At 49.4% G+C, this 24642-nt stretch overlaps 2 long non-coding RNA genes across 3 annotated transcripts; one reads left to right on the top strand and one right to left on the bottom strand.

Moving 5' to 3' along the window:
- Positions 1 to 2: 2 nt before the first annotated feature.
- Positions 3 to 1715, bottom strand: LOC140219023 (uncharacterized). 2 transcript variants are annotated; one of them, XR_011895310.1, is made up of 4 exons: positions 1573 to 1715; positions 1270 to 1480; positions 656 to 768; positions 56 to 438 (listed from the first exon to the last, which is right to left on the bottom strand). It is a non-coding gene; the product is annotated as an uncharacterized lncRNA (long non-coding RNA). The 2 variants fall into 2 exon arrangements; XR_011895309.1 differs by having other exon boundaries at positions 3 to 768.
- A 133-nt stretch (positions 1716 to 1848) lies between these two features.
- On the top strand, positions 1849 to 11464 carry LOC140219024 (uncharacterized). Its single transcript, XR_011895311.1, has 2 exons — positions 1849 to 2114; positions 10668 to 11464. It is a non-coding gene; the product is annotated as an uncharacterized lncRNA (long non-coding RNA).
- Positions 11465 to 24642: the final 13178 nt, after the last annotated feature.

Below are 24642 nucleotides of genomic sequence, written 5' to 3' on the forward strand. Positions count from 1 at the left end.
CTGCTCATCCACTGTTATCCGACCCACACAGCTTGACTGTCCTAACCAGTCACTTCGAAATGTCATTGTAGCTGCATAGCTACAATTATGATACACAAGGCAGTCGCATAGTTGGAGCAAAAGATGTCACAGAAAGTTGCTGGTTACAGTAACCTATAAGAAGCACAAGGAATCTCTATTACATCATGTCATTTGTAGGCTTGCATTTCTGCTCCATGAATAAGAGCTGAATGCTGGACACAAAGGTGGTAACAGCACAGTGGGCTACTTCATAGCAAGGTCATACAGCAACTGAAAACAATGCTACAACAAAAACTGGGTCACTGACTTACGTGTAAGGCCACTTGGCCCAGCAACAGCTGCAGGACCCGACACCACAAACGCAGTTGTTGCTGGTGCACTGCGGGAGGGCCCTGCAGCATCCTCCGAACTTGTGTCCTGCAGTCAGAGTAGTGTTCAGCATTGCGAGCAGTGTGTGCAATGAGCATCATTTACACAAGTTGCTGCTCAGAGTACATAGCCTATATCGTAACTTGCACAAAAAACGAAAAAAACATGGCTGAAGAGATTTTGGAATATTGTATTACAATGTAATGCTGAAAATTCGTGAGGCTACAGCAGCACAAACAACACTTTTTAAACCCAATGTACGCACCTCGCTATCGGCGAAGTACTGGGGGGGGGGGGGAAACAAGGAGGCCGCCTGTCCTCCCAAGGATGTCGAGGACGCGGCCGTCCACTCCACCTACTCTGCCGCCTCCAGTGGCCCTGCAAACACAACAACGACAACAACTACGTGAAACGACGTTACTGTCAGCATCATTAGAAAGCTCACCTCTTCTCGCTCGCGGCCCTGGCCGCTTCTTTCTTAGCCTTATGAGCCATTTTGGCCCAGTGGTTCCGCCAACGGCTCGTTGACATTACCGCTGGGCCCTGTCCGTTTAACACTGCCGCCACCTCCTCCCATAGCTCGTTCTTTCGAGCAGCAGTCATACGTGGCGAGAACTCTGTCGAAGCTCTCGCCAGGTATGGGTGCTGCTCGATGAACTGCACCAGAATATCCGTTTGTTCTTTTGAAACTCTGGGCCCTTTAGCTGCCGCCATTTTCGATTTTCAAACTTGGGAATTTCAGCCGGCCCGCAACACAGTAAGAAATTTACAGGCAAACATTCTGTCTAAGCTAAGCGCCTGCATAGAGTGCTCACTACGAATTGATTATTTTTTGCCTTTTTATACCACTAATATAGAAAAGGTAAAGAAGCTACTCACATTTACCGTTGTAGCAGCTTCTTTCTCGGAGCGTAACCGTCAGTGCAGGGGCGCCAGGCCCAGGAAGTATTACCGTTGCTGCGATCACATTGACGGGGCTATTGTTCTGTCGTGGCGGTGCTCTAATGAAAGGTGCTGAGTGCCTTGACAGTTCTCGATCCACTATGTTGCAAAGTTTGTCCTCGTGTGTTACGGTTAATTCTTGTTGGCCCTTCGTAAAGAAGAAATTATCACACGTCAGACACGATGATGCACCGAAAACCACACGACAACGTAAGCACTACAAGAGCAATATTTACTCACCTCACTCTGCTGTATCTCACGGCTCCTGCAAGCAGCGCAGATTCTTTTCAGATGCAGGTATACCGCTGTGGGCCGCAATTAGTTGCGCTGCGTTACGGACACGCTAGCGGCTGTCAGCTGTTGGGTAAATAGAGGCCGCCATTTTTGCGTGCGCTCAACGGCATGGCTTGGATGCACATCCGACCAATATGTGGCTATGGCTTCAAAAATAGGAGTACTTGCGTTTGCATTTCTTCAAGCTGCGGCAGCTCTTACGTTGTAAGGTTACAAAATGAATTTGCTTTACGCAGCATGGAAGTCCGCTTTTATTAAGTGTTGTTTTACAAGACGAATTTGCTATACAGCCCCGGGAAAAGAGAAGAGAACACGAAAGAAACATCCGGCCAATGAAGGGAGCTTCTGATTGGACTATCCAAAAAACGTCGTGCGTACGCAACCACCATTTCCAAAATCGGTGACGTCAGGCGAAAAGGCATTGGCATAAAGAAAGGCATTCCTACAAAATAGCACCCCTGGTGAAGTTGCTGCGTCGATGCCTCACAGTGAGCATCCGTCTGATTTGGTTTTTTGCATTTTACCGTAGCTTGTGAATTATGCAAGCTACGTGTACTGCATAAACGCTGCATGATATACGTTTCGTAGGATGAAAAACAAATGTACGCACCACATGAATTTGTAGAGAATTTAATTAACCCCTTCATTATTGCATAAATGATCCGTACGATTCTTACGTGTCTGTTGTTTTGCTTTCTGGCTACTCTACCCCCCCTACATAGATGTTGCTACTATTGATTTGTCCTTGTCTCAAGATGTCATCACAGCAGAACAAAAAAATGCGTAAATTCCAATGCACCGTACAGATCGCAATTAGCTCGTCGGTCTCGCCGCCGAACACGGCAATGAATTGAAAAATGCTTGAAATATTTATTACTATGTGCGCTACACTCAAGCATTCAGTAATAACAGTGCTTAGGAGTTGTTCCTGTGGTTATGACGTATAGTTGTGTGGCTCTTGTGCGTCGTTACGGCCGCCAACACCTGTCACTTATTGAAGTTCGGCGTCTCCCCAACACACGGCAGCCGCCAATTGCGCAATGTCAAAATTGAACTTCCTCGACCAGAAGCGTTGCCAAGCGAGCGCGCAGGAGTTCCAAGTCTTTCTCAGAACACAGGCGAAGGCGGAACTCGTTCTGCATCAGGCGAAGCAATTCGTCGACGTCCCTGATATCGCGTTTCTCCACGGCGTCGCAACCAGAGCGACGCAGGCGGCGCCTGTACCGACCGTTGAACAAGCTTAGCCACGCTTCCCCGTCAGTGCGACCCATAATGAGCATACGTCGCATTACGGACTCGGGATGTGTGCACGTGTACCAGTTGAGCGGCAGGCAGTCGCGCCAACGCTGATCACGGGGTTCGATGCGGTACATCCGTATCCACTCATCGCGGCCTCGGATGCAAAGTTCCAGAGTGCCCGGTTCGCAGTCTTCTTCAGCGCCCAGCATCCGTAGCCTGTACGGGTGGCTCCCTTCTGCTTCATTCAGGGGCAGAGGAACGTACGGGTTGGCCGCACCGAATCCGACATCGACGAGGTAGTCGCCCTCGGCGAGCTCCACTACGAGTACGACGTGCTGCTGCAGCGGCATCGGTGCTTCCCGAGGAAGACCCCAGTGAACGCGAGCCATGCGTAGACGAAGCCGGTAGCCCAGTGCCTGGAGAAGACGGGCGAACAGGGAGTTGAGCTCGAAGCAGTAGCCGCCGCGTCCGCGTTCGACAATTTTGGCGAACAGCGAGTTGACATCGAGCGCAATTGTTCGGCCCAGCAACGCGTCGATGTTCTCGAAGGTCACGCGTTGCAGCTGCGCTTCTACGAGAATTCCAAGCGTGTTGAGGTTTGCGGTGATGGGCTCTCCCTCGAGAACACCGAGTCGAGCCAAGTACGCAGCCGTTTGCTGCGCAGTCAGGTGATCCATTTCCAAAAGTCGGCGATTTAACTCCGGGCGCCTGGTTACCTATATGCGGCTTTTAGGTCGATGTTGATGCGACGCAAGGCGGCTTCCGATGAGCGCAGGGGATAAGAGCCTCCTCGGCCCTAGAGTGGCGAAAGCGAGCGCAGAAGCTGTCGACCTCGAAAGAACGGCCATGAGGAAAGGCGGAAGTAATCACTCGCCGGCTTCTGCCGTCCTTGCACCCCGAGCACGGAGGAAGGAGGAGAGGCCCTGACGTCACTCTTTGTGAAGCAAAAGTGAAGCCGGAATTTGGCGTTGCTCATGGCGATGCTCCGCCTTTTGGGCCACCCTCCTCTCTTGTTTACATCTTTCGCGAAACCACGCCGCGCTGCGCGTGGTGTCGCGCGCGGAGCGCGCGCGCTCGCGCAACATCTGGCAGAGCACGGTGCAGGTAACACAGCGCAACGAGACACGGTGACTAACGCAAACCCGCCCACTCAGCGCCTTTGCCACGGCCCGAAACCTACCAGAGCAACACGTGTGAGCGCTCAAAACCATAACAACGCCGCCACTGTGGCCCGAAAGGCGTGGCTATACAACAAAAAAAAAAGCAGCAAAAAAAATGAGAACCTACTACGTCATTTCCGCCACACTTTTCTCCTAGCGCGCGGAGGGGGTAGGGCCTCTCCTTAGTTTCCTTCCTCCGTGACCCCGAGAAACCGTGCTCTCCCACGTGGACAGGCTGCGCCATCGCCCGTTAGCTAAAGGAACGAGAGCCACGGCGAGTAAAAAAATTGCAAGGAAAAAAAAGCCCGCTCATTTTATTTGACGATGCTAACCCAAGCACACGCTCTGTTAATCTCTTAGGTTAATGGTCGGCACAACCGGGAGAGCAGTAGGCCGCGAAATATATATATATATATATATATATATATATATATATATATATATATATGTATATATATATATATATATATATATATATATATATATATATATATATATATATATGGGTCATTCCATCTCAAGTGTACTCGGTGTTTTATCGACCATCTGCGATTCTGCTGAAAAAAATCATGCTGTCTTACCTCAATGTGGGAAGTAATTATTCAAGCGACTTTTCTGAAAGAGAGAGAGAGAGAGAGAATGAAACCTTTATTTTAAGCAGTGACTTGTCAGTCGAGGTGGGAGGGTCCCTTATTCCAGAAACCCTCTGGCTTGGATCGCCCTCCGGGCCCGGGCGACTAGTTCGCGCTGGTCGACCAGGTCAGGCTTGGAGATCGCAGCCTCCCACGTTTCAGCGAGGAAGTTTTGGTCAGCGTCTGCTGGGGCTACTAGTGGTGCCGCTGTGGTGGTTTCTCGGGTTTTCTTGCATTGCAGTAGGAGGTGTGCCAGGCTGTCTGGCACGTTGCAGTGTGGACAGGTGTAGCTGTATAGCGTCGGGTGGAAATGATGCAGTAAGCTTCCATGGGTGAAGGTATTGCTCTGGAGTCGCCTGTAGTCAGTGCCTTCGTTTCTCGTTAGTTGTGGATGTGGTGGAGGGTATACCCTGCGTCCAAGGCGATAGTGCTGCAGTAGTGCTTGATAAGTTAGCGGTATTGTTTCTGTTTCCTCCGCTGATTTGGGTGGGTGGGACATGCATAGATTCTCGTGCGGGGAGGACCGGTTGACGCTTGCGCGGGCCGCGGCGTGTGCCGCTTCATTCCCCTCGAGTCCCTCATGTCCCGGAACCCACATGATGCAGGTGTAGGGGGGAGGAGTGTCGCCACGTTTCAGTATGTTGATCGCTTTTATAGAGATCCTGCCCTTCATGTAGTTACGTGCTGCTGCTTGAGAGTCGGTGAAGACCACTATGGCATGCTCACTTGTGTGGGTGGCGAGTGCTATAGCGGCCTCCTCAGCTGTGTCGGCGCGTTTGGCGAGAATGGTCGCCAACGCCAGTGTCGTACCCTTGTGGTCTGTGACGCTGATGGCGAAGGCATTTCGGCCCGGATACTTGGCTGCGTCCACGTAGCGCGCCTGCGGGTCGTTACGGTGCTTGCGTCTGATGGCATTTACCCTGGCGAGCCGTCTGCCTCGATGGTGTTCTGGATGCATGTTTCGAGGTATCTGAAGAACTTGTAGACATTCCCGGAGCTTCGGCGTGATCTTTTCCTTGCATTCGTCATCGTGTTCTGGGTTGGTTACGTAACCTGTGCGTCGGAGGACTGCTCGGCCTGTGGTTGTTAGCTTGAGTCTCTCGATCTGGTTGATAAGGTGCGCTTCCGCAAGTTCTTCCCAGGAGTTGTGAACTCCCATGCGAAGCAATCGGTCAGTGGAGGCGGTTGTCGGTAGTCCTAGGGCGAGCTTCGTGGCCTTTCGTATGAGAAGGTTTAGCTTTTGTTTCTCGGCCGTCTTCAGGTTGAGGTAAGGAGTTCCGTATGTAATGCGGCTGTAAAGGAGGGCTTGTACCATTTGCAAAGTTTCGTGCTCTTTGAGGCCATTGCGGCGATTGGCCACCTGTCGTATCAGATGAGTAAGCTGTGCCACGGTGTTGTGTAGCCTAGGGAGTGTGGCGGAGCCGGAGCCGTCCTTGTGTATATGGACTCCGAGAATTCGAAGTGAGTCGACCTTCGGTATCGGGACTCCCTGAAGAAGGACTTGTGGGTCCGGTGCGTCGTGGCTTGGGGGCCGGCCCCGGGTGCGTGCCCCGAGTACTAACAGCTCGGATTTCTCCGGGGCACAGTGGAGGCCGCAGGTGTTCAGGTATCGTTCGATGATGTTGACCGCCTCCTGAAGACGGGTCTCCTGTTCCCCCGTGCTCGTGCCTCTCGTCCACAGTGTGATATCATCTGCATATAGAGCATGGAATATGCCTGGGACGGTGTCTAGGAGGCGGGGAAGTTTGAGGAGGGCCACGTTGAAGAGGAGTGGCGAGACTACCGAACCTTGTGGCGTACCCCTGTTAGGTAGGTGAAATGCCTTGCTCCGGAGGTTGGCAATCCCCACCGTGGCCGTACGGTTGGTGAGGAAAGCGCTCATGTAGGCGTATGTTTTGGCACCGCAGCCGATATCTTCTAGGTTACGGAGAATGGCTTCATGGCTCACGTTATCAAAGGCGCCCTTTACGTCTAGAGCTAGAATGGAAGACTTGCTGTGTTTGCTCAAATGGTCAAGAATATCTTCCTTTAGCTGGAAGAGGACGTCCTGCGTGGAAAGCATCTGGCGGAAGCCGAACATGGTGTCCGGATAGCGATCGTTTTCCTCGAGATATGTGGTGAGCCTCTCGTTGACCATGTGTTCAAGCAGTTTCCCGGCGCAGGATGTAAGTGAGATGGGGCGGAGATTTGCGATGGAGATGGGTTTGTTTGGCTTGGGTACCATGGTTACCTCCGAGTGTTTCCAGGCTGTTGGTAGGTCGCCCTTTATCCAGCAGTCGTTATAGTACCGAAGGAGAGCCGTCAGCGCCCGAGGGGGTAGCTGTCGAAGGTGCTTGTTGGTGACTCTGTCTTTGCCCGGGCTCGTATTGCGTGTTAGCCTAGAAAGGGCCGCCTGTAACTCTGCCTGTGTGAAAGGCCGATCTAGCTCTTCGTTCGGCGCTCCTTGGTACTCCCTGGGGGTGGAAAGGTTGGTGGCAGTTGTTTGTGGGTTAGCTGAGCCGTATAGCTTCGTCTGAAGTTCTTGGAGGAGCTGATCCTCTGTGCCGCCATAGTTGTGGATTAGTCGGTGAATCGTATGTCTTTGTTGGGTTTTGGTGTGGGTGTCGTCGACCAGGGCTCGAAGTATATGCCAAGTCTTCTTTGTGCTGAGGGTCCCTTGAAGTTGGTCGCAGAAGGATCGCCAGTTCTGACTCGCTAGCTGTTCAGCGTACTCCTGTGCCTGCATGCTTAACAGGGCGATTCGGCGCTGGAGCTTGCGGTTGAGCTTTTGGCGTCGCCAACGTTTGAGGAGCGATCGCCGAGCCTCCCATAAGTGCAGCAGGTGATTATCGACCGCCGGATTGTCCTCGTCTAGTTGAATCGTCCTGGTGTGGCCGTCAGCCGCCCCTACGATACCGTTCAGCCAGGCTTCAATGTTTTTGATGTCCGAATCGTTGTCAAGCTCATTCCTATACGCGTTCCAGTCGGTGAGTCGTGCCTTTCCTGTCTTGGGCGCGCGGTGGGATTGTTCAACCTCGATTTGAATTATGTGGTGATCGCTCCCTAGCGTGTCCGGAAGTCGGGTCCACGTGGCCTTTCGCACGTCTCGAGTGAACGTGAGATCAGGATTGGTGTCCCTCGACACGCTGTTGCCCACTCGGGTGGGTTGGAGCAGGTCATTCCATAACGTAAGACCGTGCTGCTGTGCGGCATCGTGAACCCGTGCCCCTTTCTTGGTGGTATTGGGGTAGCCCCAGGCGGCGTGTGGGGCGTTAAAGTCCCCTACCACAACAAGCCGGTTGCCATTAACGTTCTTGCGAAGGTCCCGGACGAAGTGGTCGTAGTGGAGTAGCTGCTCCCGCGGCGGGCTGTAAAGGTTGACCAGGTATAGGCTCTGTTGATTCTTGCGAGTCGGCAACACCTCCACTATGGTGTGTTCAATTTCAGTGTCTTCAATTTCGTGAGGCTGTGCGGTTAGTGTCTTCTTGACAAGAATTGCGGTGCGGGCAGTGTGTGCCATAGTGTTGTAGCCGGGAAGCTTTATTTTCTTGGTGTTGGTTTCCTGTAGCGCAATTATGTCCGGACTGTTTGCTTTGAGATATTCTTGAAGGTTGGCCGAGCGGGGTCTATAGGATCTGCAATTCCAGTGCCAAATGCGGAGGGTGGGAAGTGGCTCGGTATGTCTACGTTTGGGAGCCGCCATGTTGGTGGTTGTCCTCCACCTGGAGTAGGTGGTTTGGTGTTGTCGAGCTAGAATCCTCCGCGGATTCCACTCGTGCTGTCTTTCGTCCTTTGCGCTTGGTTCCTAACTGCTCCGCCAGATGTTCATGAGTCACGAAATTCTTGTAAGCATATGTCATGAAGTTGTGTTGTTGTGCCATGAAGCCATCCAGTTTGGCGTCGAGTGTGGTGACCGTACGGGTTAGTGGCTCTACCTTTTCCATGATTTTAGTTACCACTGTCTGTATGGTTCTGTCTGCTGATGCGAGAAGTTTTGTAGTGAGGGTTTCCTCGAAGACTTGAAGGCGTTGTTCAACAAGGTCAAGAATCTTCGCTTCATGTGCTTGCAGCCGTTCGTCTACCCGCTTCATTATTCTAGCTTCTACCTGTTTTAGTATGCTTTCTTCTACTCTCATCGCTACTTTTTCCTCGAGTTCTGGCGTGTTGCACTCGGCTACCGGTTGTTGTATCGTCCTCCGTAGATCCTGTACTTTATGTTCAAGAGTCCGTATCGTCGCTGTCTCGCCCGAAGTGCTCGGGTTGCGTGAGGAATTCGAGGCGCTGCTTCCGTTCGCCGCGGCGACATAAGTGATTCGCCTAACGGAGCGAGACCGTGACCGAGACCGTGACCGAGAGCGGGATGTAGAGCCCGATCTTAGGATAGAGCGAGAGCGTCTCCGGCCAGGTTTTTGTCGAGGCGAGGGCCCCCGTGAGCTGTCCGAGGTGGTAACCAGCGCGGGGAAGTCTTCGGAGCTCGAGCTCCAGTGATTCTCTCGGGCGCGAGCGTTGTCAAGCTGCTGTCTTCTTACTTGGTAGGGAGGCGGGTTATTACGGAGCTTCTTCTTACATTCCTTGCCTGCCGTTTCGTGGTCTCCGCCGCAAATCTTGCACTTCGGGTGACAATCATGTTCTTCCGTGACTCCATCGCGCCGTGAGGACGCTTTGAAGGTTGCGCACACAAGTGAAACTATGCCAGGCAGAAAAATTTCTACAAAGTTATTGCTTTGACCTGTTGCTGCGAATATTTCTTTAAATTGTCGCCAGACGATACTCTTTCGTCACTATTGTCGTTTATTACTTTCTATTTTAATTCACATAATCTTTAGCCGTAAGGAAAAGTCGACAATTGCCCCTTTTTTAATATCTTTTATTAAAGAAAGTAACATTTACATGAGGAATATATTCACAATAGGGGCTTGGTATGTGTGTATACTAGATGATAAAAATATTCTGATAAGAAATAAAACCTAAACTTTCGCTTAATGTCATGCTAAAAATGAAAAAAAAATACGTTCTGACTCAATTTGTGGCTTCATTTTCGCAATGTAGCGTTCCAAGTAAAAATATGGCATAGTCGGCATTGCATAGTATGCAATGTTGCATAGTAAGCACGATGTTTACAAACTAATAGCTCTTCATCAAAAACAGATATCGGGATTCTGTAAACGGCATCCATTATACCATTCAAAGCGGACAAATTTGATATGTCATTTTACATCTTACGTGAATTTGTTACGTTATTTACGAGGGTTTTGCAAAAGTTGTAATAACACATTGACACATTTTTTGAGGATCATGTGTAACATATCAATTTTGTCCGCTTTAGATGTGCTATCAGATACAATTCTCAGAATCAATTGCGATATAATTTTTTCTTGCTGGGTTACGAAGTTGTAAACTTCATAGTTTCGTTCTCTGAAAATTTGCGACCTTTTCCAATTTTTTTTATAAAAAAATGACAAGCTAAATCGAAAATTCGGAACCAACTGTCACTAGATTTTAAGTTGTTCTTTTAAATGCAGCAAACCCCGTCAAATTTGGTGCAGTGGTTGCCGAGAAAAACGAATTCTCCTTTTAAATGTATTTAGATAGGAGCACCCGAGCTAAAGCTTCCTCTTAAGCGATCGACCTTCGTGCCGCTGCCGGCATTGGGCGCACGCGCGCTAGCGTTCCCGCCAAGAGGTTGCGTGAAAATTGCCGTCGCATTCCGGTGTGAGCGGAGCGCGCTGTAACCGCGTTCAGCTGACGCTCTCTTATAACCCAACTTGTGACATGTGCATCAACTTTGATCCGTACTTGACCTCGGTGGGAAAGTCGACGTTTTGTTCACGGACTGTAGCAAGCGCTCAATAAGATTTGGAAACGTCATTTGGAAATGTCATTTAGTGCTCCTCCAAATAAGTTTGAAAATGTAGAAATAGTTCCTTTCTCATTTGATGTACTGAATTTCTTCCTCGGACGCCCCTGAAGTGGGCAACGCAGCAGCGAAATGGGCGACATGCTCAGGAAGCCCTTTTTCTACGTATTCCAGGTTGCGGCTCTGCTGGCAGAGTGCGAACTCTTGTTGGGCTGCCGCACTGCAACTGCCTCGTGGAATCACGACATAGTACGGCTTCACATCCAGTTATCGGATCCCGGTGACATGTGCCACGTCAACAAGATATCGAGCCCTGACATCACAGCGTACACACGGGATCAGCCATGGATGACGTCGACTCACGTGACCCTGCAGGAGGACTTAAATGTGAAGCCTGCACCGTGCTACTCCAGTGGGCAACGCAGCAGCGAAATGGGCAGCATGAGCAGGAGCCCCTTTTTCTACGTAGATATTTGCTGACGGCCTGCTGTCGTAGCGATAATAGGTTTTTACTGCTGCTGCCTTTCCCACTGTGTCTTGAATGCCTTCTTGCTCGACTTAAAAATATTCCTGTAAATCTTTTGCATTGTGGCGACATTGAGGCCAACCCTGGCCCTACCGAGAAGGAAATATTGCTGAAACTTCTTGCCGGTCAAAATTACTTGAAAACAGTTATACAAGATGTACAGGCGTCTCAGAAAGAGATTGGCAAGCAAGTCAGTTCATTAACTGATCGTGTTGATGGTTTAGAGCGCCAACTGCGTAATCTAAGCGTAGTTACTATGCGGGTCCAGGATATGGAGACTGCGATGTCTACGGTTAGAGCATATCTAGCCTCCATTGTTGAAAAACTAGATGACCTCGAAAATCGTAGTCGAAGAAACAACTTGGTCATTTACGACCTTGACAAACCAAGCAGTCAATCTTCTCAGGATCTTGAAGAGAGAGTAAAAGATTTGTTTCACAGCAAACTGGGTATTTCTGTGGCGAATATTGAAAAATTCCAATGAATTGTAAACAGAAATGTTAGCCATGCACGATCGGCCATGCTTTGGTTGCTCGATTATTGTGAAAATATGTCAATTTTTCAGGCTGCATTCAAATTGAAGGGTACAGCTGTTTCAATATCGCAAGATTTCTCACGTAGAGTTCGAGAAATTCGAAAGAAGCTTTGGAACAGTTCTACTCTAGAAAGAAATAATGGCTCGAAAGTCAAACTTGTGCACAATAAACTGAGCGTAGACGGTGTAATCTTCGGCTGGGATGAAAAGAAAGGTACACGCGTCCAACGAAAGAAAAATCAAAATTGACGTTTTGCACAAAAGCCTCAGGAGCTTAATATACTTAAAGTGAACTGCCGGAGTGTTGTTAACAAATTCACAGAACTTGAGGGAATATTGGTGACCCATAACCTTGAAATAGTTATTTTCACGGAAACATGGTTAAATGATTCTATAAAAGATATCTAATTTGTTCCTCGTGGGTACAATGTCCACAGGAAAGATCGAGGAAGCAAAGGTGGGGGTGTTGCTTTGCTGTTCAAGGAACGTTTTAAAATTTTGAGAATGCCAGTAATCGTAGATCACACCCAAAAACCCCTTACAAGCGTATCAGTTAATACCAAACATTCCGAGACAGTAGAGGATGTAGCCATTGTACTAGCATTGGTTTCCACGAATGCTCAAAACATCATTAGCGATTCTCAAGCGTCCATTAGAAATTATGCAAAAGGTAGGATCTCTCCTGTGGCATGGTACATCATCAGAGTCAATGAAGAGAAATTCTCTAACGCAGAGAAGAACGGCAGGCAATTGCTCTGGTCCCCAGCCAATACGACTCCAGGCATTCCCGCAATCAACCTCAACGAGGTAGCACACCACGAAGCTCGAGGTATTACTCGCCGAGCTGAGCAAAGAGTGACTTCCATCGTTCAGGAGAACGCGGAGGAGAAGATCTGGAGAGAAAAAGATAGATTAACAAGATTTAGCGATATTACCAAATTCTATCAAAATCGGAGGCGAGTATTGCCGCCGCCTCACACTGAACAGAGCTCAGTCGGTTACTTGGAGGCGATTACAAACAGAAACATAACCCCCACCACCCAGTCCCGTGCAACTAAAAACTTTCTACCCGATATATACGAGAGCGATATGTGCAAGCTATGTAAGTCTGTTGGAGCCACACTTCAACACATGTTATGGGGATGTGAAATATACCAAGACAAAGTGCCAGTCTCCCCGGAAAATCTACGGACGCACGTGGTGGTCAGCCGTGCTGCTCAGCTCAGAACTCCAAGACCAACTTTGGGCCGTCCAGCAAGCTAAAGAGGACGCACGGGAGCAGCAGCTCCCAGTGGCCATTTAGGTGGCCCCAGGCCCGGGCCTCCCAATCGCCGGATTCCAAATAAAGTTATCACAAAGATATATATATATATATATATATATATATACCAGAAAAAAAGCAGTTCTGGGTCCGGGTCAATATTCACACTGAAGCAGACGCGCGTATGAAGCGGTTTTATTGACGTTTCGGCCGGGGACCGGCCTTCATCAGAATACATTGCATGGTGTCAGTACAGTTAATATACATGTGCCTGTCAACCAAATGAAGATACGCTTACATGAAAAACGAATAAAATGGGCGAACAAAATGCATCCGAATCGTTCAAAGGATAGCTGACACGTGTATAGACCGATGGCGATTGCAAACATATCTAAAATACAAAGCATAAGAATGAATTGTAAGAAACCAATCGCCACGTGACAACAAAACGTCAATATGTGCTCAATATGTGCTATGTTATCAAGCAAACACAGACACAGAAAAAGGGGAATAGCGATGTACTAGTAGAAGGGACAAGTGACGGGCTACAAAGACCGGCAACTAAATTTTCCTACACATTCATTCATACCACACGCGACGGTATCAAACGTATAGATAAGGAAGGATTCGCGGGCTTCTCTATCATAATTTGAACGAAATCCAGATTCAAGCAACGTGACTCTCAGTTTGTCAAATTAGTGGTCAGGAAGATGCACGTGTCTTGAGATGGGCAGGTTGGGCAACGTGTTAGCGTGGGATTTATGATTGTTAAAGCGGAATCTGAAAGGCCCTTCTGTTTGTCCGATGTACCGTTTTTTGCAGAGTGTACATTCAAGCATGTATATTACGTTTTTTGTGTCGCAGTCGAAATCACCTTTGATTTTTAAAGAAAAGTTTGAAGACGTACTAGTAACCTGTTGCGATGTGACCATGTAGGGGCATACTTTACATCGCCGTTTTCGACAAGGATGGCATCCGATGGCATCAGGGCAGTCAGTCTTAGATGATGAAGCTAGTATATCTCGAATATTTCTAGCTTTACGGTATACTGCTTTAGGCGGATCAGAGAATATGTTTTTGAGGCGTTCACTTTGCATTAGAATATTGTGGTGTTTCTTTAATACATGCGAAACACTTGAGACTGACGCAGTGTGGGTTAGGACAGGATTTGTCTGGGGTGAGGGAGTCGGTTTGTTCTTAATGCAAAGAAGCGTCCTTCGGTCATGCACGTCTGCGCGTTTTATTGCATCGTCAATTAATTGTGGTGGGTAATTTTGTTTGGCTAAAGCGTTTTTTAGGGTACCGCAATTCTTTTGAAACCCTGATTGCTCAGAACAAATTCTTTTAAAACGTAAGGCTTGGCTATAAGGAATGCTAGTCTTGCAATGTTTAACGTGACTGCTATCGAAGTGCAAATATTGACATCTATCTGTCGGCTTTTTGTATAGGGCAGTAGATAGTTTATCATTTAGCACTGAAACGCTGACGTCAAGGAAGTTAATAGTAGATGCAGAATACGTGTGAGAAAATGATATGGATGGATGGGCATTGTGAAAGTCAGATATGAAAGAAAGCAGTTCCTGTTCCCCATGAGGCCAAATCAGAAAAACGTCGTCAATGTAACGTTTGTAATAAAAATGTTTTAATGTCCTGGTTAGCAAAAATTTATCTTCTAGCTGACCCATAAATATATTGGCGTAGTTCGGGCCAATTCGCGTACCCATAGACGTCCCACTAACTTGCACATAGTGCTGTCCTTCAAATTCGAAGTTATTTAGTTCTAAAATAAGAGCTAGCAAAGCTGCCAATGTGTCGCTATCGATGAGTTTCTCGGGTGATACACATTCGTAGCAATTAACGACTGCCATGATGCCATCAGAATGTGGAATGTTAGTATACAAAGATGCTACATCAAGTGTGACCAAAAGAGAACCTTGAGGAATAATGAGATCGATTATATCCGACAGGAAGTGGGTAGTGTCTCTTACGTAAGAGGCAAACGTAGCTGGGATATTACTAATCAGGGAATCTACGTTGCTGGACAAATTTTCTGTGACTTGGATTTGGATAATTTGGCCCGTAACTTACGCTTGCGCGAATACTTCCATGACCGCTCCAATTCAAGCGATTCGAAACACGCGTTACCCTCTGGCAAGCGCTGGGTCCCTCCTACACAGCGCGATAGCTTTTTGGACATGTATATCAAAGCAGTACAACGAGACGTTCTGCAATTGTATCAAAAACAAGCACCCTTCCGCCGCAATTTGTCCGCCAGCGAAATGAAAGCACTAGATACCCTGTCCTCTCGCAAAGACATCGTCATTAAGCCTGCTGACAAAGGTGGTGCCGTTCTCATAATGAACAAGTCCGATTACGCCGCAGAGGCCCACAGACAGCTAGCAGACGCGACGTTTTATAAACGGCTTGATCATGACCCCACTGAGCAATATAAATCTCTGATCAAATGCACAGTGCTAGATCTCGTCAAGAAGAAAAAGGTGCCTGACAATGCGGTTCATTCTCTATTCCACTAAGTCCTGTTGCTGGTCGTTTTTACCTTTTACCTAAAATACATAAGATAAACAACCCAGGTCGTCCCATCATTTCTGGTGTAGGTACAGTCACAGAAAATTTGTCCAGCTACGTAGATTCCCTGATTAGTAATATCCCAGCTACGTTTGCCTCTTACGTAAGAGACACTACCCACTTCCTGTCGGATATAATCGATCTCATTATTCCTCAAGGTTCTCTTTTGGTCACACTTGATGTAGCATCTTTGTATACTAACATTCCACATTCTGATGGCATCATGGCAGTCGTTAATTGCTACGAATGTGTATCACCCGAGAAACTCATCGATAGCGACACATTGGCAGCTTTGCTAGCTCTTATTTTAGAACTAAATAACTTCGAATTTGAAGGACAGCACTATGTGCAAGTTAGTGGGACGTCTATGGGTACGCGAATTGGCCCGAACTACGCCAATATATTAATGGGTCAGCTAGAAGATAAATTTTTGCTAACCAGGACGTTAAAACCTTTTTATTACAAACGTTACATTGACGATGTTTTTTTGATTTGGCCTCATGGGGAACAGGAACTGCTTTCTTTCATATCTGACTTTAACAACGCCCATCCATCCATATCATTTTCTCACACGTATTCTGCATCTACTATTAACTTCCTTGACGTCAGCGTTTCAGTGCTAAATGATAAACTATCTACTGCCCTATACAAAAAGCCGACAGATAGATGTCAATATTTGCACTTCGATAGCAGTCACGTTAAACATTGCAAGACTAGCATTCCTTATAGCCAAGCCTTACGTTTTAAAAGAATTTGTTCTGAGCAATCAGGGTTTCAAAAGAATTGCGGTACCCTAAAAAACGCTTTAGCCAAACAAAATTACCCACCACAATTAATTGACGATGCAATAAAACGCGCAGACGTGCATGACCGAAGGACGCTTCTTTGCATTAAGAACAAACCGACTCCCTTACCCCAGACAAATCTTGTCCTAACCCACACTGCGTCAGTCTCAAGTGTTTCGCATGTATTAAAGAAACACCACAATATTCTAATGCAAAGTGAACGCCTCAAAAACATATTCTCTGATCCGCCTAAAGCAGTATACCGTAAAGCTAGAAATATTCGAGATATACTAGCATCATCATCTAAGACTGACTGCCCTGATGCCATCGGATGCCATCCTTGTCGAAAACGGCGATGTAAAGTATGCCCCTACATGGTCACATCGCAACAGGTTACTAGTACGTCTTCAAACTTTTCTTTAAAAATCAAAGGTGATTTCGACTGCGACACAAGAAACGTAATATACATGCTTGAATGTACACTCTGCAAAAAACGGTACATCGGACAAACAGAAGGGCCTTTCAGCTTCCGCTTTAACAATCATAAATCCCACGCTAACACGTTGCCCAACCTGCCCATCTCAAGACACGTGCATCTTCCTGACCACTCATTTGACAAACTGAGAGTCACGTTGCTTGAATCTGGATTTCGTTCAAATTATGATAGAGAAGCCCGCGAATACTTCCTTATCTATAAGTTTGATACCGTCGCGTGTGGTATGAAAGAATGTGTAGGAAAATTTAGTTGCCTGTCTTTGTAGCCCGTCACTTGGCCCTTCTACTAGTACATCGCTATTCCCCTTTTTCTGTGTCTGTGTTTGCTTGATAACATAGCACATATTGAGCACATATTGACGTTTTGTTGTCACGTGGCGATTGGTTTTTTACAATTCATTTTAGTGCGTTCTGATGCTTTGTACTTTAGATATGTTTGCAATCGCCATCGGTCTATACACGTGTCAGCTATCCTTTGGACGATTCGGATGCATTTAGTTCGCCCATTTTATTCGTTTTTCATGTAAGCGTATCTTCATTTGGTTGATAGGCACATGTAGATTAACTGTACTGACACCATGCAATGTATTCTGATGAAGGCCGGTCTCCGGCCGAAACGTCAATAAAACCGCTTCATACGCGCGTCTGCTTCACTGTATATATATATATATAAATATATATATATATATATATATATATATATATATATATATATATATATATATATATATATATATATATATATATATATATATATATATATATATAACATTGAGGGCATATTCTGTAAAGCTTATCACGGCGCAATTAGATATGTATTGGGAGAACTTTACCGACCACCAAATTCCTCTCCTGATTTCTCTGCTCACTTGCAAGGTTACCCGTTTGCTCATGTGAAGCCTGGTGGTCGATTAATTCTGGGCGGAGACTTCAATATGCCAAACGTGGATTGGTCAACCTTCACACTAAACGTTTCTAATGACAAGCTATGAGAAGGGTTGCTTGATATGATTTTTCCTTTTGATCTGCGGCAAGTAGTAGACAGAGAGAGAGAGAATAAACATTTATTTCATAAAGCGAGTAGAAAATTTCCTCGATGAGTGGGGCCCTCAGTCCTAGGGCTCCATTGCCATGCGCGACTTCGCGAGCCCGCTGGATCAGCCGTTGCTGTTCCTGCTGGCTTGTGCTGAGCAGCGCAGACTCCCAAGAGGAAAGGGTAGGGTTGGGTATAGGAGGAACACGTGAAGGGTTAGGGCATTCCCATATGGAGTGATACACCGTGGGTTTGGCCCCACAGTGGGGACAATAGGAAGGGTACAGGTTGGGATGAAAGATATGTAGCATGTGGAGGCAAGGAAATGAATTGGTCTGCAGTTGCCGCCAGACAGCGGCATCTGCTCTATTAAGCGAAGGATGAGGAGGAGGATAGTTATGGCGACTTTGTCGGTAGTACTCGAGCGTCTCAGTGTACTGTAGGGGCTCTGGTGGTGCGTCGTCTGGGTTGGACAGCTCTTCCGATGGTGCCCGGCCAGTCAGACCTCGGGCTACCGCATTAACGCGTTCATTACCATGGAGAGAGGCGTGTCCAGGAGTCCAGACGATACGCACCCTGTGTAACGTGGGAGGGGGGACAGAGGAGAAAATTCGATGTGTATGTGCAGTCACGAGTCCTTGCGCGAAGGCCCGGCAGGCAGCCTACGAGTCTGTCACTATGGTGATGGGGGTGTCTTGTGCGGAGAGGGTCGAGGCATGGACAATGGCCAGGGCTATTGCCCCTTCCTCTGCTGAGCAGCTGTGCGTTGTTAGAACTGTGGCACACACCCTAAGCGCGTCTGTATTGTCAGTTACAGCTAAACACATGGCCCGCCTCTCTGGGTAGCGGGCCGCGTCCGTGTACAAAACCGGTGTAATTGTGGTGCGGTCTCCAAAAATGCGTGCCAGGGCCTGAGTTCGGGCGCGTCTACGGCCGGCGTGTCGCTCGGGATGCATATTGCGGGGAATTGGAGCTACTTGTATGCTAGCGCGTAGAGCAGGAGCGAGGCGATACTGTGGGACGTGTGTGGGTGTCTCAGGGACAGGGTAGCCAAGGCGAGAAAGTATAGCGCAGCCCTGACGGCTGCGTCTGAGACGTTGGAGCTGACCATTGCGATGAGCCTCCAAAAGCTCGCCTACGGTGTTGTGGATACCAAGCTGAAGAAGCCGTTTTGTGGAAGCATGTGGAGGCAGCCCAAGAGCCGCTTTCACTGCCTTCCGCAGAAGGGCGTCCATCTTCTGAGTTTGAGTGAGGGTGAGATTGTGATAGGGGAGGTGATATGTGAGCCGGCTGATTATCAGAGCCTGTACTATGTGGAGGACGTCTTTCTCGCGAAGGCCTCTTCTACGATTAGTGATGCGGTTTATCATATGTGTGACTTGTGCTATCTGCTGACCCAAAAGGTGCGTAGTGTGCCAGGCTTTGCCATATGACTGAATGTGGAGGCCCAAGATGCGGAGTCTAGCTACCTGAGGGATGGGGCTGCCGTGTAAGAACAGGGAGATATTAGGGGATTCGTCGGTTCTGCGGCGCCGCCTGTGCACGAGGAGCAATTCGGACTTTTCGGCTGCACAAAAAAGGCCTCGCGTGGCTGCATAGTTCTGCACGACACGTACAGCTTCCTGGAGAGCATCCTGGATGGCCCCGTCGGATCCCTGGGTTGCCCAGATCCTAACGTCGTCGGCATAGAGAGCGTGCCGGATGGTGGGTATCTGGTCTAGTAAGGGGGGCAGCTTAGCCATAGCCACGTTGAAGAGGGTGGGCGATAAGATCGAGCCCTGTGGTGTTCCTCTACCTGTGAGTGCGATGACGTCCGACCGGAGCTCTCCTATGCCAATAGTGGCTGTGCGGTCCGACAGGAAAGCTCTGACATAGTTATAGGTACGTGTGCCGCATTGGGAAGAAGCCAGATTGTCGAGAATTAGATCGTGGGAGACGTTGTCGAAAGCCCCTTTGAGGTCCAGGGCCAGAATAGCTCTGGTTTGTGCCGTAGTGGGGCCATCCACAACGTCCTCCTTAAGCTGCAGCAAAATGTCTTGCGCAGAGAGGTTAGGGCGGCAGCCGAAGAGTGTATCCGGAAAGAATTGGCTGTCTTCGAGGAAGGGTTGTAGCCGCGAAAGTACAACGCGCTCGAAGAGTTTACCTACACATGAAGTTAAAGATATAGGTCGGAGATTCTGGAGGGACAGTGGCTTGCCTTGCTTAGGAATTAGCATGATGTCCGCATGGCGCCATTCCTGTGGAAGCGTGCCATTCCTCCAGTGGTCATTGTAGAATGCAGTTAAGTCTTTAATGGCCCCATCAACTAGGTTGCGTAGGAGTGTGTATTGAATCCCATCAGCCCCGGGTGCAGTGTTGCGCCTAATACCCTGTAAGGCCGCCCTAACCTCGGCTTCTGTAATATCGGCGTCTAGGGAGGTGGCGTCTATGTGTGGGTAGTCTCTGTAGGTGGGGCGGGTGCCTGTAGCAATGTAGCGTTGCTGTAGAGTGTGAAGTAGAGTAGTGTCATCGAGGCCTGATTTGTGGAGGATGGTGCGGACTCTGTTGCTAGTGTGTATTTTGGTTTGCGTAGGGTTTAATAATGCGCGGAGTAGCGACCAGGTCCGAGGTGTGCTTAGCGTGCCGCTGAGGCGATCGCAAAGGCTATGCCAATTGTTATTAGTGAGGGTGTTCGCGTAGTCATCTGCCTCCGTAGTTAGGCGGGCAATACGCAGACGAAGTTTCCGATTATGTTTTTGCCGGCGCCACCGCCGGGTCAGGCCTCTACGGGCCTCCCAGAGGTGGAGCAAATGGAGATCCACATCGGGTGTCTCTGTTGTCGCAGTGATGTGTTGAGTTGCCCTTTTTAGATCAGTTTGGAGTTGTTTGATCCACTCCTGAAGGGAGAGAGTGTCCTGAGGAGCTAGGGAGGACCGATTACGCCTAAATTTATCCCAATTGGTTAGCTTAACAGTACGTTCAGGAGTGCGTGTTGGTTGTACCTGCACTTCAGTAGCTAGAATGTAATGGTCGCTGCCCAAGTTCTCCACGAGATTGCGCCAAGAGTGTTGACCTACCCCTCTGACCATGGTGAGATCAGGGCACGTGTCTCTGCTTACGCTGTTGCCTAATCGTGTTGGCTGATCTGGTTCTGTCAGCAGAGTCATGCGATGTAACGCAAGAACTTGAGCAAGCCGGCGTCCTTTCGGTGTTTCTGTTTGGTAACCCCAGGCCGGGTGCGGGGCATTGAAGTCGCCTACAATGACCATCTGTTTAGCCACCTTGCATAGATGTGCAAAAAGATGTCCGAACTCATGCTTCCTCGCATTAGGTGCGCTGTAGATATTAAGCACAAACAGGCTGCTATAGGAGCGAGAGCACGGGACCAATTCGAGAAGTACATGCGGTATGGGTGAGGTTTCGAGGGTGTGTTCGATAACGGTCAAATGTTCGGACACTAAAGTGGCTGTGAGGTGTGGTGTGTTGCTATTTATTGTGTCTGTGTGCGTGTTGTAGCCGGGAAGTGTAGGAGTACAATGCACTTCCTGCAATGCTATTACATCGGGGGGATGGGGCTGTGTGGCAATGAATTGCGTAAGGGATCCGCGTTTCCGGCGGTAGCCCCTGCAATTACATTGCCACACGCTTAGGGGTTGGGGGGTAGCGCGTGTGCCTTTACGGTTGCTGGCCATGATCGAGTATTATTTGTTTGTGTGTTATACCCGGGGACTGTCCGGGTGGCGGCTCATCGGCCTGGGAGGTGCCGGGAAGTGAGTGTTCCGGGCCCAGTGAGGCGGGTTTTGGTCCGGTGACGGTAATCGGGCCGGACGAAGGTAGGGATGTGATCTTTGTGTTTCACGTGAAGGGGACAGGGAGCGTTTGGATGAAGGCGGAGGGATCGAAAGTTGGCCAACTGAAGCCGCAATTTGTTGTTTACTATCGGCCACTATCTGCTGGACAGCAGGTTGCAGGGCCTGTTGTATTAGCTGTTGAAGTGGCGCTGTGACTTCAGCCATAATGAGCTCCTTCATTTTTTGCATTTCTGCCTGCATTATGGCAACCAATTCTGTCTTTAGAGAGACGGCCATTTCGTTCAGTGCTTGTTGTGTACAGTAGTTGGTTCGAGAGGCTTGTGCAGAGTCATTAAGATGCGGCTCATTGTCGGTCACCATGGGTTGCGGCGTGGGTTTAGGTTTAACGTGTTGTGTGACTGAAGGGGTGTGGAGATGTGGAGAGGGAGACAGAGGTGGGAACTGCGCTGCCCAGCTTACCGCTTGCTCCTTCTTGGCAGATCCATCTCCTTTATGGCCGCGGTCCCTCGAACGACTGGTACTGGGAGTCCGGCCCTTGGAGTGGCCCTTGGAGTGACTCCGATAAGTCTGGCGGTGATCCCCGGGTGATCCGCGACTGCGGCTGCGTCCTCTAGTCCAGGGGTTCTCCGCCGAGTTCCCCGGTGTCGTTGCTACTTGGGTCATAGTTTCCTGAGCGCTCTGCCGAGCCGTCGTCCCAGGCTGGCCTTGCGCTGATCCGGGCGGGGGGCGCTCGTCCTTATGTTTTTTTTTTTCACGAAGCACGCGCGATTTGTTGTGTTGCGGCAGTTGACGCGATGGACAGCGAGGGTCAGTAGCGGGATGAGCGCCGTTGCAGTGAATACATTTAGGTGTGCACTCATGTTCCTTCGGTGGGTTTGAGATGCCACACGCCGGGCAACGGGGTTTGTCGGGCGTGGGGCAGACGTCCGCCCGATGGCCCATCGACAAACACAAGATACACACCTGTTGGCGCGGTCGGTATACGTGACAGCGGAGTTCTGCTCCGTACATACGGACATAGCGGGGTACGTGGGTGCCGGAGAAGGTGATCAGGGCCGTATTCGTAGATCCCATCATGCGAGCGTGTAAGACAGGGGCTTCTGAGCAGCGGAGGTTTTCTAGCAGCGTCGTCGTAGTGGTGTTGGGCTCAAGGCCTGAGACTACACCCTTGCAGGAGTTGTCTGGGGCGGCTACGTAGGCTTGGACGGCGTGTTGAGTGACGCCCATGGAGATGAATCGAACTTTCTGCAGCCGTGCCGCGAGGTTCTCTTCCGGTGTGCTGAGCACCGCAAGGTTTTTTTCAGTGCGGATACGAATGATGAGCTCGTTGAGCACGGCGCTGTCCAGCCCCGCTGCTATGCCGATGGCTCGGGCAACAGAAGTATGAGGCCACGCACCGAGGTTCAGGCCGTCTCTCGGGCGGAACACAATCTTGTAGTCGTCGACAGGCAGTGGCGGGAGTCGCGCGTTCCTCTTGCGCGGTGCTTCGAGTGTCGGAGGAGGTGGCAAGTTCGCAGTAGCTTCTGCTAAGCGTTTCTTTTTCCGAGCGACGAGAAACCAGTTGGTGTCGTCCTCGGCCTGACCGGACGAAGCGTCGGCGTCCATCGTGTCAGGGGAGCGGGTGTCGTCGGTCTCCATCTGAGCGGAGTAAATTGGCGTTGGAAAGGACGCGCACCCGCGTCTAGGCTGGCGAGGTGAACGCAGGTAAGGCCCAGCGCGGCGGCGTCGGTGGTCCAGAACTTCCAAAGCCAATAAAATGTGAGGATCTCACCAGATCTTGGAGAAATCGGGCTCGATCGATGCCGCTCGCCGAGCTGCGTCGTTTGGTGGTATTTTCAGTGGTGAGAAGGCAGGGGAACCGCTCGTTGATGGTTGGAAATGCGGAGCCCATACAGAGTGCGGCCAGTCACTACGGCAGCAGGTGGCGCCCCGAAAGTAGTAGACAGCTTCACTAGAATACAAGGCAACGGCTGCTCCATCCTTGATCTGTTTTTCTTAAAGGATCTATTACGGGGCATGCAAAGTGCGAAGTACTGCCTGGAATTTCCGATCACTCTCCTGTGTTGTTGACCCTTTCGGGCGTCTCTGTGAACAAGTCCCCCTGCAGGGGCGTCTGCGTAAGCAGGCGTTTGGTGTGTAGCGACACCACGTACCTGAGCACACGATGGTTGGACTCTCCCGCGTGTTGCCGTGCGCGGCTTAGCCGTGTCTGGGGAAAGGGGGATCCTGGGGGTTGAGCCGATGCTGGGTGTTTGGACCTTCAAGGCCCCTCGGCGGAGGCAACACACCTCTTCGGCCTCTGCTTCACATAGACGGCACGTCCAGACTGACTCACCTCGAGGAAATCGGCAGTCGCCTTTTCCTGTCCCTCTATTCAATCTTTTGCTTTCCCTCTCGCTGTCTCTTTCCTGTCTTATCACTTCTCGCTTCCGAATTTCTAGGCGGCAAGGGTTAACCTGCTGTATGTATCCAACCTTGGGTATTTTATATTAGGTTATAGTAGCTATGTACAGCTGGCGTCTGCGTTTCCTCCCGGGCTCGTGGCGTCCCCTTGTTGGGCTCGGTGGTGGGTGGCTGGCGTAGCTACGGAAATTAAATTAATTCTGCATGGCTAAGACATCATTCCCCCCTCTTTCCCGTTGTCCTCTGTCAAAAAGAGGGCGCACCGAAGAAACTTTTCAGTTATGCAGCCAGCGCAAAGAAACTTTCCCCCGCTTCCATGTGATACACAGTCAAGATCCCGAAAAGACAGTCAGAACTATCTCACCTTTCATCGTAGCTAAATGTCTTACCGACACACTAGGTGCTGGCTACAAAGTGACGAAAATGAGCAGTGGCGACCTTCTTCTTGAGGTCCGCGACACTCAACAGCATGGCAAACTCTCCAATCTCTTAGCATTCTGCAATGTGGCAATCACTGTTACCCCCCATGGATCATTTAACACGTGTAAAGGAGTCATCTCTGATGAAGATCTCTTGATCCTGAACGAGGAAGAGCTCTTGGAGGACTGGAAAGAACACAATGTTATTCAAGTGCAAAGAATAAAGATCAAGCGAGACAACCGAGATATTCCAACCAAGCATCTGATCCTCACCTTTACATCGAGCGTGCTACCAGAAACGCTAGAAACGGTATA

The sequence above is a fragment of the Dermacentor andersoni genome, chromosome 6 (genome assembly GCF_023375885.2).
Source record: "Dermacentor andersoni chromosome 6, qqDerAnde1_hic_scaffold, whole genome shotgun sequence".
Classification (NCBI taxonomy): Eukaryota; Metazoa; Arthropoda; class Arachnida; order Ixodida; family Ixodidae; genus Dermacentor; species Dermacentor andersoni.